The sequence below is a fragment of the Emydura macquarii genome, unplaced genomic scaffold, assembly GCF_026122565.2.
Source record: "Emydura macquarii macquarii isolate MOO-44397 ecotype Brisbane River unplaced genomic scaffold, CSIRO-AGI_Emac_v2 contig_3220, whole genome shotgun sequence".
In the NCBI taxonomy this organism is placed as follows: domain Eukaryota; kingdom Metazoa; phylum Chordata; order Testudines; family Chelidae; genus Emydura; species Emydura macquarii.
The window spans coordinates 3,549,653-3,566,365 of NW_027133357.1; the positions used below are offsets into that span (position 1 = coordinate 3,549,653).

General features: G+C 47.6%; 1 long non-coding RNA gene across 1 annotated transcript in view; it reads left to right on the forward strand.

Annotated features, from left to right (window-relative positions):
* The first annotated feature begins 1,785 nt into the window (after positions 1-1,785).
* The window catches only part of LOC137142323 (uncharacterized), a 34,132-nt gene continuing 19,204 nt past the window's right edge, over positions 1,786-16,713 (forward strand). The window contains exon 1 of the long non-coding RNA XR_010916889.1: positions 1,786-1,862. This is a non-coding gene — a long non-coding RNA (uncharacterized lncRNA). The remainder of the gene's footprint in view (positions 1,863-16,713) is intronic.

Below are 16,713 nucleotides of genomic sequence, written 5' to 3' on the forward strand. Positions count from 1 at the left end.
AGCGTGGGGAGCGAGCCAGAGCCCAGCCTCCCTGCGTGCTGCCAAGCCAGCTCTCCAGCAAGCCTTCCCCAGCAGCAGCCCCCCATCCCTCGCCCTATTCACCCTGCCTCGAAGGCCTCTCTAAGCTGGGTTCAGCAGGGCCAGAGACCCAGCCAGGGGCCTAACTGCGGAGGGTGGTTTCTCTGACTTATGAGCCAGCGACTAATGCAGGGATGTTAGCGGGGTCAGCACCCAGCCCCTCATGTGCCCACTCCTGGGGTCAGGGTGCAGAGCACCAGGACCTCGGGAGACGTCACCCATCCCGCAGCAGCCTTCTGCTCGCCATAGAGGGGCTGTGCAGGTCAGGTCTGGGGTGAGTTGCAGCAACCCTCAGCTGGCTCAGGGTCACGCTGCAGGTGTGGGAATCCCTTGGCCCTGCAGACAGCCGTGCATGTGGAAAGGGACTGGCTCCCCAGCCCTGGCAATCGCAGAGGCAGCGTAAATCCGAGTGCTTGTCACCGTCCATGGGGATGATGCTGGGAGCTGGCTGAGGCCAGCTGCCGTATGCTCTGCCTGGACAGTGCTAACCCCCCTGGGACACGTGGTGGCCAGAGGTTGGAGGTTTCTACAGCTGCAGCATGGCGCTAAAGGCCACGCCATGTGTCCCAGTGCAGAAGACGTGTCTGTCCTGTCTCTATCCATGGCCGAAGGGCAGGACTGAGTGTATGTGAGTGACAGTTGTTTTTGAAGCCTTCAGGCCTGTAGCCGCAGGGTTCTGTTAGTATCAGTAGTAGTAGTATCAGTAACAAACACCATGCCACAACCAAGGCATGAGAGTAATGTCGGTCTCCACCCAGCAGAGCCACTTAGCTGGAGGATCAGACTCAGAGTGGTGCTGGGTGACCTCACCCAACTATTGGGAAAACACCTGAACAAAGAGAGGCTCTTGCACTGTAGCCTGATGGTGACAGGACTTGCGCTCAGTCTGCAAGGCCCTTGGAACCCCTACGGGGGTAGGGGTGGTCTGGGTTTCATCAGCTGAACTGTCCCTGCTAGTCACAGCCCTGCAGAGGCAGCGATATGGGTAGTCTCTGACACAATCCGGCCCTAGGTGTGCAGATAAGGGCCAGGAATGGTCCACACATGGGGGGGGGGGGGAGGGGGGGAAAGGTACACCCTGAAGGCCCTGGGGGGCCCGGCCCAGGCTGCAACCCCTATGGGTATGTGTGTGGGCCAGGACATGACTTGAGTCCAAGTGATGCAGGGGACACTGGCAGTGCCATTGGGCAGCCGCTGCTTGCTGTGTCAACAGCACCCTGAGGGGATTCCTCAGCACTCGCCCGGCATAAAGAGGGTTACACTAGTCAAGCACCACTGGTGATGAAAGTGGGGATGCCCCTTGCTACCTCTGCAGCTGACAGTGGGTGATACAGTCGCCTCAGCTAGCTGCAGATAGGAAGAGGCATTTCCGGCACCCGCTGCTCTCCAGGAGCCTCGGTGGGGAGAGAAGGCTGGCAGGACCACAAACTGTATACCTAACATGCACTCTGCACACACCCAACATGCACACAAGTCACGGAGCACACTGGAAAAATCTGCCCATATGTTCAATGGGAAGTGAGCTTTGATTTGGCCAACCCTTTAAAGACTGGTTAATTGTAAGCGTGTGAACAATCCCAGCTGTTGCAGGGTGATTGGCCCCTTGAAGAGGGAGAAGGGAGCTGTGCACCTGGGGCTAGTCTGCTGCCCCCAGTTAGGTTTAAGTGACGGCACCTGGGCCCTATAGAGGAAGATTCTGAGCTAGGAAGGGGGCAGATGTTAGTTGCCTGAAACCAGAGGAAGAAAAGGCAGTAGGAGGAAAGAACTGAAGGAGAGCAGTAACTGTGAGTTGTTAATGATGAAGGGTGAGGAAAGCTGTTAGGTGGATGGGCTAGAGCTGGGCAATCCTGCTGAGCTGCAGGAAGGCTTGTGTAGAAGGGGTTGACTCTGCAGGGTAGCTCTCAGGAGCAGACGTAGGATTCACTGACCAGGAGATCTGGGGTGTGTGAAATGCTGTGGGAAGCTCCCTTTACAGCAGGCATGAGGAGCCCAGGAGCAAGGTGCTGGAGGGAAAGTGGTTCCCCTTAGCAGGGGTAGGATTGTCAGGCCAGGGAATAAAACACTATGGGGGACCCCTCTTGTGTGGGGCCTTACCACGTGGGTTATAATCACAAGGCTCAGGGGAGAGAAGCTGGTTTTGGACCTCTCAGGCAAAAAGCCTAGAGAGTGGGGCCCTGGAACAGGGGCTGAATGGTTCGTGACTCTCCAGTGGGTGAGCTGGGGATGGCAACCTTTGGAAGAGACTGAAGAACAGCTGTGTCGTAACCTTATCTTACTCTGAGCTTTGGGGAGGAGCTGCCTTTACCTGAGGGCTCTGCAGACTGGGGCCCTTCATGTGGATAGCAGGGTTTGAACTTGCTGCCTAGAAAGATGGTGTTCCTTTATGGGGCCGGATGAAAGGGAAACTGAGGTGGGTTGTGTCTGTATTGCCGTGGGACTGGCTTCTGGAAGGTGCCTGTGATGAGGTGTCCCCGTAAGCATGTGCTTTGTTGAAAAGGGAGGGTGTTACATGTGTTTGGCTGTACCAGAGTCTTAATGTGGAGGTGTACAGCTGGGTGTCATCAGCATAGTGATAGCCTTACAGCCCACAGCACCCCTATGATCTCCTTTGGTCTCCCCAGGCAACAGGAATGAACCCTTCAGGACTCTATATGCCTGAAGGAAGGCAGACCGTTGTATTGCAATACTGGGTAAAGGTCTGCAGACCCAAACATTGCAAAACCAGAGTGAGGTGGCTACAGCTGGGCTAGAGCATGCCAACGTGAGCCAGAATGTGCCAATCCACCGCACGGGTATAATCACAAGAGCTCATGTGCAGGAATTTGGTATTTTTGTATTTATTCATGGATTTGATCAGGGCAGAGTTCTCCATGTCCACCAGTGAATGACTCCTAGACTTTAAGGCCAGTCGAGACCATTGTGATCATCTAGTCTGACTCCCCTGAATATTTTAGACCACAGAAACTTGCCCACCCACTCAGTAATGCAGGCAGAGGTTATGGATCTATTGCAGAAGTCCTCAAATCTTGATTTAAAGACCTCAGGTTACAGAGAATCCCCCGTTTACTCTCGTTTAAACCAGTAAAGGATCCACACTGCAGAGGAAGGCAATCAGCTGCATCTCTGCCAATCTGACCTGGGGAAAAAAAATTTCCTGATCCCCAAACATGGCAATCAGTTGGATCCTGAGCATGTGGGCAAGACCCATAAACTTGCTAATTTAGATAATGTACAGTCTGTGCTGCTGCAGCTTCAACACTCTCAAGTCGTCCGTCCCCCCGATCCTCGGTAACTACTCGGGCAGCTAGTCCACACTGACTTCCATGCTGCTACAGATACCAGTACCTGGGCTAGCTAGATCAAAGCTTATTCAGTACGTCCACATGCTGTGGTCACTCCCTGATTGCAATGTAGACATACCCACAGAGGAAATCTGGAATTTAGCTGGGGATTGAACCCTGATTACCATAGCCCCTAGCAAATGCATCACCTACAAGACCATCCTCTACAGATGGATTGGTTATGGTACAGGATATCTGTTATTCGGGCTTCTGCTAAATACAGTTTGTATGGTCTTTTTACGTCTATTTAAGACAGGATCAACCCCAGCAACCAATTTGACTTGTACATTGCTGATGACTGTAGTCCCTACACAATGTCAATTGCAGCTTAATTAAGTGTGACTGTAATAGATAGACAACTGGATTCAACCAATACAATAAGTAATGCTCTGGGGTGCCATTGATGGGCACAACTCAGTGTATACATCGCACCAGGCTCTTTTCATTGTCACACAGTGTATGGCAACACACGTACCATCAGATCCTGCTTCTAAAGCAGGCTGTGAGCTACTGGGCTGAAAAGGAACAGGCTCTAGTTATCTGGAACTGCATTTTATGTGAAGGAAAGCTGGCTTCCAGATGAGCTCTTGAGTCATGGTTTTGCATGTGGTCTCATGCCCAGTGTTTGCATAGAGGTATCAGCTGCAAGCTGTGCTCTTTTTGTTCAGCTCAGAAGTGGGCAGAGCTGAGCGAGGGTGCCAGGAGTTACTGGCAGCCTGGAGTTTCACACCTGTTGCCTGCATTTCAGATCCAGAGCAGCACCTAACTACGTACCCTTTTGGCCATGGGAAGGTGGCGCCGTTAAACACACAGACCCCATGTAAATCCTTGTAGAGCCACTGACCCTACTAGAGCGGTGCCAATTCAGGGCCGGATCCTTGGCTCGTGCAAGGTTTGGCTCTTGAAGAGCTGATCAGCTGTAGCTCCTGTTAAAGCGCATGGGAATAGCTGACGCTTGGCAGCCTCTCAGAATCAGGCCTTACCCTGAGGAGGTTGGGCGTGTGAGGTTTTGATGGCACAAATCCAACTGCTGGGTACAAAGAACTGATCTGAGATGAGGATCCAGCCAAGACACCCCCTCAATGCCATTCTGGGAGAGAGGAGATGTGACTCCACTTCTCATTCTGGGGTGAAATTCACCCTATGCAGAGAGTAAATATAAGACCCATAGAGATACACAGGTTTCATGCCAGCCCTCCGCACAGGAGAATCTCAGACAGCATGGGGCAAAGGGCTCCTCCCTCCAGGTACCTAGGATAGAAGGAGTTGTGCCAAGATGCATGTGTAAATCCCAAGAAAACATGTGTGTGTGAGAGACACCTCCCATGTGTGCCCTCCCCTGACATCTACTAAGTGAATGGGGCCTGATATAACCCCACCAAAGCCAATGGAGTTTAGCCTACATCTGTACATCAGGTAGTTGTATGCAGTGTTGTAGCTGTGTCTGTCCCAGGGTATTGTGACAAGGGGGGTGCTTTGTGTCTGTCCACAGAGCTCTTCTTCTGGTCAAGTTGGTCCAATCAAAGATATTCTCTCCCCCAGTACATCAAGTTTTACAGCAAATGAGACAGTAGCAGTTTGTAGATCTTGTTAATTTGGGGGTGGGAGGGAGGAAAGGGTTTGCCAGGTTGAACTGACCTGGCATAGCACAGAGCTGGCCCACAAGTCGTGTGTGTGTGTGTGGGGTGGCTTTTTTTTTTTTATTGCTGGGCTTGGGCTTAATCACTCCCCCTCCCTTAGGGCTGGATCACTGATGACACAGATCCCAGGAGATTAGCGTCTCCCTTTCATTAGGGCTCTCCCAGTTCCTTGTTGCTGGGGAAGGTGTGGTGTGAACTCCAGGCACAGAAACAGACTCCTCAAGAAGCCTGGGAATGTCTCTGTGGGGCTAGCCCTCTGCAGATGCTACCAGGGCTTTGGGGTTTGTTTGTTCTCATTAGATTCCTTTTTGAAGTGCTGCCTGCATGGTGCGAACAGTCCTTCACCCTACAAGTCCAGGCTCGCTGACCTTTGGGCCCCCTGTAGAAGAGGGTTCCCCAGACTCTCAACTGCACAAAAATACTGAGTCCCCATTGTATGTACACACACACACACAGTGTGCACATTCATATACATGCACCTAATCAAACCACACTCAGAGAGATGTGCACACTGTACACTTTCCCTACCCATCTCCATCCCCCCCACACATACTCTCATACACAGTGCGTGCACAGCTGTGCCTTGTGTGGCACTGGATCTGCCAGCCTCCAGATGTAATGGGCTCAAAGGGGCTGTAGAGTTGGGCTGAAGATGTCCCATGCACGCAGAACATGCAGTCCAGGTCCCCAGAACTCATGACAGGCCCAGCTGATTTACTAGCTCTTATATAATTAATGGAATCCTGCACTGGCCCCGCCCATGGCCGCTAAGGCTGACACCCTCTATCTGTTCCCATGGGTGTGGTGGTTATTACCCTTCCCACAGGACCGAACGCTATGCTGACCTGAAACTTTATTGGGCAGGTTTTATTTTGTGATGCGAAGGAGGGAGAGGCGATGACACAACAGGCCCAGGGAAGGGGAGGAAGCTGGCAGTTTTAGGATGGAGGGTGGTTCCTGGGGAGCCCCACCCATGCCAGCTTGCAGAGCAACACCTCTTGCATGTAATAATGTGCACCTGTTGTTGCTTAAAAAGTTCTGGCACCAGCTCAGAGACCTTGGTGCACGTGAGGGCGTTGTTGGGAGGGCACCCACCTCCATAATCAGCACTTCCTGCCAACCGGTGTCCAGGCTGTGAATGGTCTTGCTGAATGCAAGACATACAAGCAAGGGACCAGAGACCGGGATGTATAAGAAAAAGATGCATGTTGGCCAGGGTGGCACTGTATGAGAAGAGTATAAGTCCTTGAAGATAAAAATAAAAGGTTGTAACAATTCCTGGTCTCTAATCTCTCACAATGTGTTTCAACAGGATGGGTGGATTGAGCAACACATAATATGGTCTGTGCAAAACACAGGGGAGGTAACTCTACTTGAACAAAATTGTTTTTTGTTTTTTAAATTCTCCTTCTGTGTCTCAGTGCCCAACTCTGTGGACTGCAAACATACTGAGTTTGTGCGCTTTTAAGGAAAACTCCGCTGAAATCCAGGCTCCATTGAAGGTGATGGCAAAACTTTAAGCATGCATTTAAGGGTTTTGCTGAATTGGGGCACTGAACCAGTCCAGCCAGCCCCCCCCCCCCCACCCTTCCTCTCCTCACTTTAAATTCAGTGAGAAGACCTCTAGGGGTACGTCTACACTGCATTTGAAACTTGCTGCTGCGCCTGTTAAAAGTCCAGATCTACAGACTCAGGCTTGCACTACGGTGCTAAAAACAGCATTGTAGATGCTGCAGTTCAGGCTGGATCTCAGGTTCCCAAACCCACCCCCTTCTCAAGGCTTCAGGGCCCAAGTTCCAGCCTGAGCCCAAATGTCTACACAGCTGTCTCTTAGCGCTGTAGTGTGAGCTCAGGTCTGTAGACCCAGGCTCTGAAGATTCACTGCTGTGGGCTTTAAATGCAGTGTAGACATAGCCCAAGGGATTTAGTTTGGGCCCACAATGCAGAATATTCTGGGCAAATATTCTGAGTTGCAGTAAATTCTAGTCTAGTCTTGTCTTTCGTTGTGGGGATTTCCTAATGGCCTGTCACTCATGATTGCTTATCTATAACAAAAACAACTTAACACCAAGCCACTGAACAGGAGAGAAGTGAGACACAGTGAGCTGAGATTCCCTTGTTCTCATCCGAACCCCATCCTGTACTCAGAGTATTGACTTGAGCAAGTCACTAAAGTGTTCCTTTCCAAGACTGGCCTAATTACAAACCTGGGTGTCTAAAGCTAGCCACCCAAAATTAGAGGGTGCTTTTGAATATCTTGTCTTTAACCTTTCTGCTTCAGTCTCCTCCTGCCTGTAATGGGGATAAGTCTCTTGTCCAGGGTGCTGTGGCAATTAACTAAACAGGTCATGTTTATAAAGTGCTTTTGAAGATGAAAACTGCCACCTGTATATTAAATTACCCCCTGGTCTTGACAATGTGAGGCCTAATAGGATTGGTAGATTCTCCATGGGGCAATTATGGAATAAATTACCTAAAGGGGAAGTTTCTTCCTGACCCCAGACAGCAAGTGGCTGATTCATGCTCTGGAGCATGAGGATTTATATCCCTTATAAACACTTATTCTATATAATTGTAGGTGGGGTTGGCTTCATTATCCATATGCATATTACAGTCGTTGTTACCTATGTTTACTCGGTGTGATGCTTGGTCCCTTCTAGTCGCTGGGCCATAAATAATTGGTGCACTGGCTAGCAGAGGTAGGCTTTGTAGTGCAAGCAGTAGCAGTTCCTGGCTATTTGACCCAGAGGTCTCTAGTTCAGTCCCAACTGCTGATGACCCATCCTGGAGCACTGTTATACTTAACTTCTACTGAGCAATTAGGGTTTGATTCTGCCCTGTGCTGAGATTTGCTCTGACCCCTTCTCTCTCGCTCCACCAGCAGCAACTCTGGTGGGAGTTGGTGTAGTTGGTACCTACAACTCCTTTTGGAGAAAACTGTCTTGCCCTTAATGCCCATTGTGTCATGTGGCAATGAGTTCCACAAGTGAGGTATGCATTGTGTAAGAACTTTTTCCTTTTATCTGTATTCCATTACTTGAAATTTTCCTTTTTCAAGTTTATTGCCACCTGTGCTAGCTTTTTGCCTCTGTGGAGGTCAAACATAACTATAGTGTGGTCACTGTTTAGTGACTCAGCTTCTTGAACCAACAACTGTTTGTCAATTAAGCATTAGTCAAGCATAGCCTTGCACACAAGAGGCAAGAAGCAGTCATCAAGATGTCATGAAATTGCTTCTCTAACCCAAGTCCTGTTGGGATGTTTGACCAGTTTCATAGAAACAGTAGGCTGGAAGACACCTCAAGGGGTCATCTACTCCCATCTCTATGCTGAAGCAGAGCTGAGTAGGGAGCAGATTTCCATCACTTCATATAGCTTTATCAGATTTAGTCCCCTCTCTGAGTTCTCTGCGTATTGTTCACATTGTCCTATCCTTTTCCCAGTCTAGAGGCCAAGTGATGCAGCCCTACTAGAATATTTGTATTCCTAGCACTTCGAATTGGTAGCCATACAGACTGTACTGTAGGGTCCTTGCCAACCAGAACTCTTATCTCAAAAGAATCCATAGTGAGAATCTACTATTAGAGCTCCATTTCCCAACTATATGATCTGACTGTTCTTCCTGTATAGGTTACTGCTGGGCATCATGGCACCCTATGGGCTTTTGTCATTTCTCCATGTCTTCAGTGTTCACCTTCCATGCCATGAACCCTTTCCCCACAGAGGTGGTTTGCAGGTTGGGACAGAGGTGCAATGGCAAATCTTGTTCAGTATCTGCCCACACGCCATCTGGCTGCAATCGGTGCAATTCACTTTCAGGAGCACTGAAATTCACCCGTGCAACTGTAATGAAGAAGAAACAAAGAGTCTTAAACATCATTGTCTTTCTGTGGCTGCCACACAAAAGCCCCAAATATGAGCAACTAATTCCTCCTTGGAGGCATCCTGTAACAACTGGAACAACAGTATAAATTACCAGCTGCTACTGCCATTGCAGTACATGGAAGCTAATCAAAACTTGCACCGAAGCACTTCCTCTTGGCAGAGAAAACTTTCAAGAAAGAAAAACAATGCATCAATAGAAAAGAAAAGGCAGAGCTGAGCGGTGGGATTAAACTGGAGTGAACTGAGTAAAACTAATTGCTATTACAGTGGTAACCTGAGGTCACAACTGAGATTAGGGCCTCATTTTGCTAGGAGCTGTACAAATGCACAGGTCGGAATTTTCACGAGGGTCCAGCTCCCACTCTGGCACCTGAATATATGGCTAGATTTTTCGGAAGAGCCCTGCAGGTTGGCTGCTGAGCTCTTGGAAATCTGCCTTGTAATAAGAGACAGCTCCTGCCCCAAAGAATGTATTAAATTAAATAGACCTAGCCACAGGAAGTACTATTATCCCCATCTTAGAGATGGGGCAGGGTGGGGAGAGTAGCAGCCCAATTTCCCAAAGCACTCAGCAATGCAATGGATGTCACAGTGGGAGATGACCACTTTTGAAAACTTGAAGTCGTCTACACTGCGAGTGAAGGCGTGACTATAGCTAGAATGGGTAACAGTAGTACAGGAATGGCAGCATGGACTGACAACCAGATTATGGGCTAACTGGGGAGCCTGGTTAGGCACTTGGGTTGCTAGCCTGTGCTATCACATCTGTACTTCTATGGTTACCCATGCTAGCTAGGTTAAAACTTGCCACGGTGGGTTTACTCGTACTCCTGTTACAGTGATTTGCAGTGTAGCCCTGCCTTGTGTGACTTGTCCAGCAGTGCACAGTGAATCTGTGGCAAAACTGACAATTGATCCTAGCTTTCCAGGCCAGTGGCACAACCCCAAGCCCATCCGGGTCAGAATGATTAGACAGCAGCAAGTGTTGAAATGGGAATGGTATGTGTGGACTGATGGCTCTGGAGACAGCACTGTCCCTGACGAATTCCCTTTGGCAAGGAGAAACCGAAGTATCCGCTCATGACAGTGGAAGCAGGGCTGAGGGAAAACGTAACTTTTCTCTGAGTGGAGCTGGCTGGTTGGTTGTACTTCCATGGAGAAGACAGGACTTGAGTTTGTGTAGTGCTGTTAATTCAGCACTCTTCTCCAGCTCAGAATTCAGTCAACAATGAATTAGTTTTGGACAATTCCATCCTAGGTGTAGCTCCCTGGAGGTCAACAGTTACTCCAGCACTGAGACTGGCCCTTCTTTTCAAAGCCCTGGAATAATGTCTCCAGTTGGTGTGATCAGGCCTTCCTAGAAAAAGAAATATATATATTTTTTTAGTGGCATCTTCAAAGACCTGTTGCAGGCTGGCTGAATCATATGGCTTCTCCGCTCTTAATCATGATGAGCTTCTATGAACAATTAGTTAGTTGGTGCTTGTAGAGTGCTTTGAAGGTGCAAAGCACTGCGAATGTGAAGGATCATTCACTCAGTATAGTTAGTACCCTATAATACAGGAGCTCATGGGCCAGACTTGGTTTTGAGATGCTTTGTAACCTAAACAAAACTTAAAAAAATGCAACCTTAACTTGCCCATTATACTCACACTTACACCACCAGCTATAGTGTAAATGAGGACCACGCCTAATTAATTTACACTAAGGCCCCTTTACACCACTCTGGCAGATGGTACTTAAAATGAATGCACATGTAATTTGTCACCACTGTACTTCCTTTTACCCTGCTGGAGCACTGCGAAGGAGCCTTTAGTGTAAATAAGAATCAGGGCCATTTACTTTAATGCAGTGACTCTTAATTTACCCTGGGGTGAAATCAGCGAATTGAGTCCTTTGAGTAAGAGTCTCTGCTGCAAAGTGGAACATCATTTGATTTACATCAGTTGAGAATCTGGCAGCAATAAGGTGAAGTCTGAAATAGAATCCTAGGGTAAGAAGGGACCACAAGGATCATCTAGTCTAACCCCCGTCAAGGTGCAGGATTTGTTGTGTCTAAACTATCCAAGACAGATTGCTATCCAGCCTTCTTTTGAAAACCTCTAGTGAGGGAGCTTCCGCAGTCTCCCTAGACAGGTCTGTTCCTAACCGTAAGAACAGTAGGACAATGGAAGCATTTTCCTAAAATTTAATCTAAATCTGCTATCCTGTAGTTTGAACCCATTGCCTCTTGTCTCTTGCCACAGAGGGCAAGACAACTTTTTGCCATCTCTTTTTATGGCAGCCTTTCAAGTATTTGAAGACCGTTATCATATCCCCCCCAATCTCTTCTTGTACAAACTAAACATACCCAGTTCCTTCTGCCTTTGCTCTTATGGCTTGCATTTCATCCCTTTAGTCATCTTTGTCACTTGCCTCTGCCTTCTTTCCAGTTTCTCTACATCCTTTCTATACATTGATGACCAAAATTAGACTCAGTACTTCAGCTGAGGCCTAACCAGCGCAGAGTAGAGCAGTATTCTCACCTCCTGTGACATGCGTGCTAGACCTCTGTTAATGCAACCCAAATTAAATTAAATAGCCTGTTTGAAAAGTTATATATGACATACTGTTAGCACTGTAGGTGAGGCATGGCTCTTGTGTGTCTGACCTGTCCAAAGCTTCTAAGAAAAATCTAAATCTTTTTCTTTTAATGCCACATTTATCAGGACTCTGGTAAGATCCAAAGGTCTGGCTATTTATCACACATTTTTGTGTGCCCATTACTGTAGAATTTCTTAATCTAGGTATGAAGATTAGTGACTATAGCTAGGAGGAAACATTTTGGGATCTTGCTGTGAGCCATTGCAACTTGCTCGAAGGCATTTCAGCAGCTGATCTGTGTGATTACAGATGTTACAGGGAATAGAACTTTGCTTAGCTGTTCATTTTGAACAGAAGGTGCTCATTGCTCATGTAACAACAGCTAAATTGATCACCACCAGGGATTGAACTGCAGACATCTAGATATAAAGTATGAGCTTCTGCAGGTTGAACCAAAAGACTTATGGCATGGAACTCTTTCAGACTCCCATTCTCTGTGAGATGAGGTTGATAGGAATACACTGCAGTGGGTTATAGTCATGTTCACTGTCATATGTCTGCAGGGTGTGTTTCTGCCCCATCCAAGGGCAAATGGGAGAAGTGTCCAACACCCACTTTTTTCCTCCAGTGGGAACTGGTTTCCTCACTGCCTCTTGTGCATTTGAAACTCTCCCCTAGGGTGATCGCCCTTGAACACATAGGTGCATAGGGCTATCTGCTCTCCAGATTTTTAGGAGGACACTCTGATCTGGAGCTTAAGTGTGTGTGGGGGCATAGGTGGTTCTAGGAGCAACTTGCTTCAGAGTCATGGTCCTATTGGCTTGAAGAGGTTTCCCAAAGAGGCCCAACTCATCCTGTGTAGAGTGGTAGGTTTTCTGTGTTACTCCAGCAGTACCAATGTTTGTTTTTTCTCTCAGCCCTGGGAGGGCTGTGTCATCCATTGGCAGAGCACTCTTTCCTAGGTCTCCATAGCAACATTTTACAGTGACCTCCACTTGGTCAGTCCTGTCCTGAGGGACGAGATGTCCATGAAGTAATCTCCATTGCTCACGTGGGTTTCTGAGTTCAGGGTCCTCCTGTTCCCAGAGCACCACTTCACCAAGAACTCAAAGTATCCCTACTTTGTCAGGCCTAGTCATGAAGGAAAGCTATAGGTCTGTAGCGTGAGGCCCTCCATAGATGCTTTCCCTTATAAAGGAGAGGCCATCTGGCCCTTAACAGAGCCATGTCTAGGCCTGTGACCATCATCCAATGCAACATGATGAAGCCAATCACTGAGTTCACAAATTCCAACTGGCAGGAACTCCCACTTCTCTTAGGTGGAAAAATGAACCAGGTTATGGACTCAGCTTGTGAAGTCTGCCTATCCACTATGCAGTGTGGTGAAGCCCTCCTAAAACCATAAGATTTTTAAAAATGATAAATTAGGGGGTATCTTTATTTGCCTGATGGCTTCTGAGCCTTTGAAGTTGACAGTTAAAGGTCTTCTCTGCTGCTATGAGGGGTAGAAATGTACTTGATATTAACTCTCAGCTATCTTTCTACTCACAGGACTCCAGGTGCTCATATTTTAAGAGAAACATCAAATACCGTGGGACTTGCAATAAAAGAGCAAAAATTGGTAACACTACAATGTTACAGGACCATAAGGTTGATTTCACGCAGTTCTTCAGTCCCAAACTTGTTTTGTTCTGATGTCAGGATTCCACTGAGCTGCAGGAAAAGGCATCTCTTAGAATTCCATTGTTCTTTCCTCACATGTACAAGGGTGAGGTTATCAAAAGAAAATCAGGTCCCGGAGGTGTTCTGGGGAAGATGTCTGTTCCTTGTGTGTATAATTGGAGGGAGGGGTTTTAGTAGTAATATTACACTCCAAAATATAAGCTAGGCACTTCGCAGAAGACACGGGCTCAGATCCTCAAAGGTATTAAGGCATCTTACTCCCATGGGAGGCCCTTGCAGCCCTACCCCAAAGAGCTTACACAATAAACTATCTAAGTACTTTAAGCAATACAAATAAATATGATTTAAGGACCCAGCATCATTGCACTGGGTGATATATAAATATGTGACAAGTTCATTCCTGGCACTGTGGTACATGAACACTTTAAAAGTACTTCTAGATCAACACTCTCAACTCCCTTATCTGGTACAGTAAAACATTATTACCCTCATTTTACAGACTACCAGTCAAGACACCAATCAGGAGTCTGATTTTTTTAAAAGCATTTAGATGCTTACAGATGCAGAGTGTTGCCTGGTGGGATTTTTAACAGTGCTTAACTCCCACTGGAGTTAGGCACCAGTTATTTGTATCTGCTGAAAGAAAGTTGTCTTGCTCAAATGACAGAGGCTGCTGAAAATCTTGGTCTAGTCCCGGCTCTGCGAATGTCTGTGACTGACAGAGCAGCTGTCAAGAGCACTTTTCAAGAGCACATTGAATTGTATGATGGGTAAAAGGCTGTTTGTAGGTCACATGATCCAGAAACTAGCTGACTCCATTGGCTGCCGCATAATCACCCCCAGCCTTTTTTCAGTTTGTAGCAGCTTAGAGTCCTCTCCAACACTTCTCTAGGATGAGGAATGTATAAGGAAACAGGGAAGGTGCTGGGAACATCTTCTTTATAACCTAGGATGAAATTTTAAAACTTAAGGCCAAGATTTTCAAAAGTCAGTGGTGGCTTTGGGGATTCAATGTGAGGTTCTTTGAAAGAATCTGATTTCCAGTGGGTGGAGTGCTCAGCACTTTCTGACAAAGAGGTCCCTTGTAAAGCATCTGAGGTTGGGCCCTGAAAATGTAAAGCACCCAAAACAACTACTCACTTGGCCCAGGAGCCTAAAAGTTAAGCATTTAAACAAATAGCCTGATTTTTTCCAGATGTGCTGAACTCCCTCTGAAGTCAGTGGGCATCATTGCTGTGCTGCACATCAGAAAATCTAGTTACTTATTTAGGTCCCTAAACTTGGTACCAGGAGCCTAACTTTAGATAGCCATGTTTGAAAATGTTGGCCTCTGACATCATGGTGGTCAGCTCTTCCAAGAACTCAGGTCCAGATTTTCAAATGCCCAGTGGCTCCTGGTGTGCGATGGCCATATTTTTGAATCTTCATGTCGAGGGAGGAGGCTGAGCTGTTCTGAAAATCCAGCACGTGTCTAAACAGGAGATGGGCTCTTTCTGAAAATCTGACCCTATATGGGAAGTTTCAGGCAGGGAGCTGACCGGATTACATGACGGATTGTACTTCAGCTTGCAACAGCCAGCACGTTTACATCCAGCCCTCTGCTCTTCGGGGCAGAGCATTTTCCTTCCTTTGGCTGAAGAACATGGAGTGCCATTCTCCGCACCAAGCTGGGCTGCTAGCTCCAACTCATTAGGAGCGTGACCGAAATCAAAGCAATAAAAAAAAAAAACCCACTCCCAGAGAGTTGAAACCTGCAGTTAAAAATAGCATAGACTGACTTCATGCTTTTAGAGGGACCGTTCTGAGTCCCTGGAGATGGAACATGCAGACTCTGGGACAATCAGAGCCCTCCAGCAGAGAAGCCTCTGGATTAGGGAAATTTACTGTGCTACCAGAGCAATTGGTTCCCAGCCAGGCATGCCACCGTTTTCAGTCTGAATCCTAGCAAAAAATTAAGGGCTTCAGAAAGGTTGAGTTTTATCTGGGTGAAAATATTTCTTCCATGAATATCTATGAGCAGCAACAAAGTGTTAATTGAACATTTCTATGAGAAGGCAAAGGGTTGGCATGGCAGGGTACCCAGAGCATGGGATGGGAGCTTGTTAATGTTTCCAGATCGAATACATGGATAAACACATCTTATGCATTCAGCAACAGCTCATCCATCCCTTCAGAAAGGGATCAGTGACAGACAGGGACTGATGGCCTGCACCTTGGCTTAATGTCTCCCCTAATATTGAATGATGGCTTCCCAAACGGTGCAGCATCCTCCACTCCCAACATTGCAGGGGGTGTTGGCACTTGTCTGGCATAGAGAGTGGAATGCCCCTGTTGGAGCCCCTGGTGCTCACTCAAGGGCTGATCCAGTACCTGCTGAAGACAGTGGAAGGATTTCCATTTAGTTCAGGGGGCATCGGATCAGAACTGTAATTACTTAGAATGCAATCATTCATTAGCTCGCCTAGACAGCAAAGCTCCACTGCAACAATCCCCTATGGCGCGTGCCATATTGGATTGTATGTCCAGAAATACTTCGCAGGCTTGGGGCAGGGAGGATGAATGTGCAGTGACTGAAGCCTGTTTCCTAACTGTTAGTACTTCGCCTTCAGCTATATGGCCACCATTGCCGGTGACCTGAAGGGTTCACCCCCCGCAGGTGACGAAGACTCTGCTGCTGCCCAGTCTTCACCAGAGCCTGTTCACCGACTGTTTCAGGGTTTGTGACAGGCCCTCATGGCTACCATAACGGCTAAGGGGAACGGGCCCCACTGTGCTTCGCCTTGCCACGCAATCCCCTACTTTGGTCATTGCCCATTTCCCCACGAGCTAGGATGTGAGGTTGGACTTTTGTGGACCCCATTGCATTATACTCCCCAAAAGTGCGACACCAGAGTGAGGGCATCGATGGAGCCGGGATTTGGGTTTCATTCTCCGTTTACTGAATAGCACTGGCCACCTCACTTGCCCTCTCTGTGCCTTGGTTTTCCACCTCTGTAAAACGGAGCAGGAAACGATCTCCTGCATTAGTAAGGTGCTTGGAGACTTCTAGAGGAGAAGTGCTGTTACTTTCCAGGGAGGTTTTGCTCCTGTTAGCACAACAGACTTTTGTTGATTCCTCTTCTACTGAGGAGATGATGCACTCAATGGTAGGACGGCTATGGCAGTAAAGTCTGAGGTGAGTGCTATCTTAATATTGCAGTACTGTTGTACTTAGAGGTGTTGGGAACTTTTCTGATGAAACCCAGCAATTGCAGAGGTGAAACTGACACACATGTCAAGTGCACTTGGCTGCTCCCAGAGAGAGAATTTCATCTTGAAAACATCTGATGTTCCACAATACAAATTCTCAAAATATTTTGGTTTGTGGGAAAAACTTAAACTTTGGTTTCTGAATCAGAACAAAGCCAACTTTTGAAATGCTGAAACTTCTTGTAAACTAGAAATCCTGAGTTGCAGCCAGCTCGAGGTGTGTTTAGGAATCCGATGGACAAATCCCTGCTGTA